Source organism: Poecilia reticulata, linkage group LG14 (genome assembly GCF_000633615.1).
Source record: "Poecilia reticulata strain Guanapo linkage group LG14, Guppy_female_1.0+MT, whole genome shotgun sequence".
Taxonomy (NCBI): Eukaryota; Metazoa; Chordata; class Actinopteri; order Cyprinodontiformes; family Poeciliidae; genus Poecilia; species Poecilia reticulata.
In genome coordinates, this window is record NC_024344.1 from 2153254 (window position 1) to 2155484 (window position 2231).

Below are 2231 nucleotides of genomic sequence, written 5' to 3' on the forward strand. Positions count from 1 at the left end.
AATAGAAGAGTACTGCTAGTTTTTTGTGCATTTAAGAAAAGAGCTGAAAATCCATATGATGTTCCTACACAGGTTCATGTATAAATTCCACTTTCCCAGACTCAGTTTTGCAGCATTCCCAGTTCTTTCACTTTAAATKATTAATTATTAATGTTCTGTATGAATTTAAGGACTGATATTTCAACTACACAAAAACCAACAACAGGAGGAGGAACACAAGGAAGGGAGATAGGACACACGGAAAAAGAACAGAAGGAACAGCAACGTTAAGAAACGGGACAGRAATAAAACTGAAAACATTTCTTTATGCATACTTCTCTCATGCTTGTCAAAACTCTGTAGGAACCCTGAAAGCCAACATCTCAGTTAGAAAAACCAAACACAGTAGAGCAGGAAGGTGAACAGCGTTGTGTTTAGACTCAGCAGAAGCCGCTGCAAACCTGAACAGTAGATTTGGCCACTAAGCTGGTACGAATGCTTTATACACATAAACGACCGTAGCAACATCTGAAAAAAATAATCATCTTTTAAACAATTGATCCTAGTTAGCTGGTGTTATCTGTGACACTGTAGATTGAGCACCCTGAAGCAAAGTTACAAACCACCACTGTACACATGACCCTTCACATCTGCAGGATATTAAAAGAAAACTGATAAAAACCTTTCATGATATTTGGCACTAATAGGACAAAAATGTCTGATGTAATGAGACRTCGCCTGAGCAAGAATAAACTAATTATGTGGACTAGACTGCAGCTTCTTACGTTTCAAATTTGAATTTAAARGCAGGTTTTATATTTAAAGTGTACTTAGACGCACTATTCACTGTTTTTCACCTTTTTTCAATAGCATTTTATAAAATCTGAATTTGGCGGGAAAAGTAGCCCAAATACATTTTCTGTTGCACTTCTATCATAGATCCACCAATTTACCAAAGATTTATGGAAAAAAATAAACAGTTCAGATTGTATCACTACATAAAAACTGCATGTACTTCATGCATTTCCTTGTGCTTAATAAAAATCAGATAACTGTTCCATTATACTTTGATGTAAAAAMGGGGTGAACATTGTAGATCCTTRCAGGTTTTATAGGATTCGAGTCTACCTGCTGTATCAAAGAACCTGCAGCACAACACCTGAYGTGTTGTCGTCCTTAGCACCCAAATATTCATTAYTCCAAAATGGAATGGGGCCGTAAGACCTCAAAGAAAACTGGAAGCTGCTACAGCCTGGAAAAAGCTTGAGTGGTGAATTCAAGATGCTATCACAACCTTTAAATTACATATTTAACAAATGTGGAGCTATTTGAAAAGCAACAAGCTCAGAATGAGAGCAGCTGGCAGTGAAAAGGACAGGACTGACATTTTGAACGAGGTTGACTTAAAGTATCATGGATAATATCGAGCACACACATGGAGGACATTTTCATGGATTAGCTCACTTGATTTGATACATATTTTTAAAATTTACCCCAAAAATAGAAATTGCAGCTGGCTGCAAACATTCACMATTTGACAGGAATTTGCATTCACTCTCAACTCAGATAAAAATTGTAAGATAGTGGCTGCTTCTGCAATACATGTCAAGAGAAGTAGGGTTGAGACAATACCTAATCTTCCAACTCCAATACAAAACAAATTGTATATTTAACCAAAACATAGTMGTTCTTTAAACCTTTTAAGACCTGGATAAGAGAATGATAATTTTTCAAGTTGCTGGGCTGACTTTGTTTCCTGCACAGAGCAGAAACAGAGAGGGCGTCCCACTTTCAAAATACCAGAAATGTCCGATTCAAAGAGAAATCAGGAGACAGGTTGAGCAAACCAGAGCCAGGCAAAACATGAAGGTAGAAAAAAAAAAAAAAAGACGCGTCTGTAAGCAATGGCTATAATGAGCATAAAAACTAAAAGGCACTAGTTTTCCCTCAGATACATCCTGTGTAAACATGTGTCAGGTCGAACTGACCGTGACGCCTGGTGTGAGCTCTGAATGCGTGATCAGCGATGTGCATAAAAACACATGAAGAACGATCCTCAAGCGGCTCTGTTTTTCTATTCTTCCATTGGTCATTATCCTTTTTCTTTTTGTCCTCGAGTCCAGAAGAAAAGTTAGATTCTTTTGCAATGTCTCCCCTTCGTCTCCAGACCGTGACCAACACTCACAGCGCAGAGAAGCAGAGCAGGCGAGCGGAAAGACACCAGGCAGGAGCAGATCGGCCTGGCGAGCATC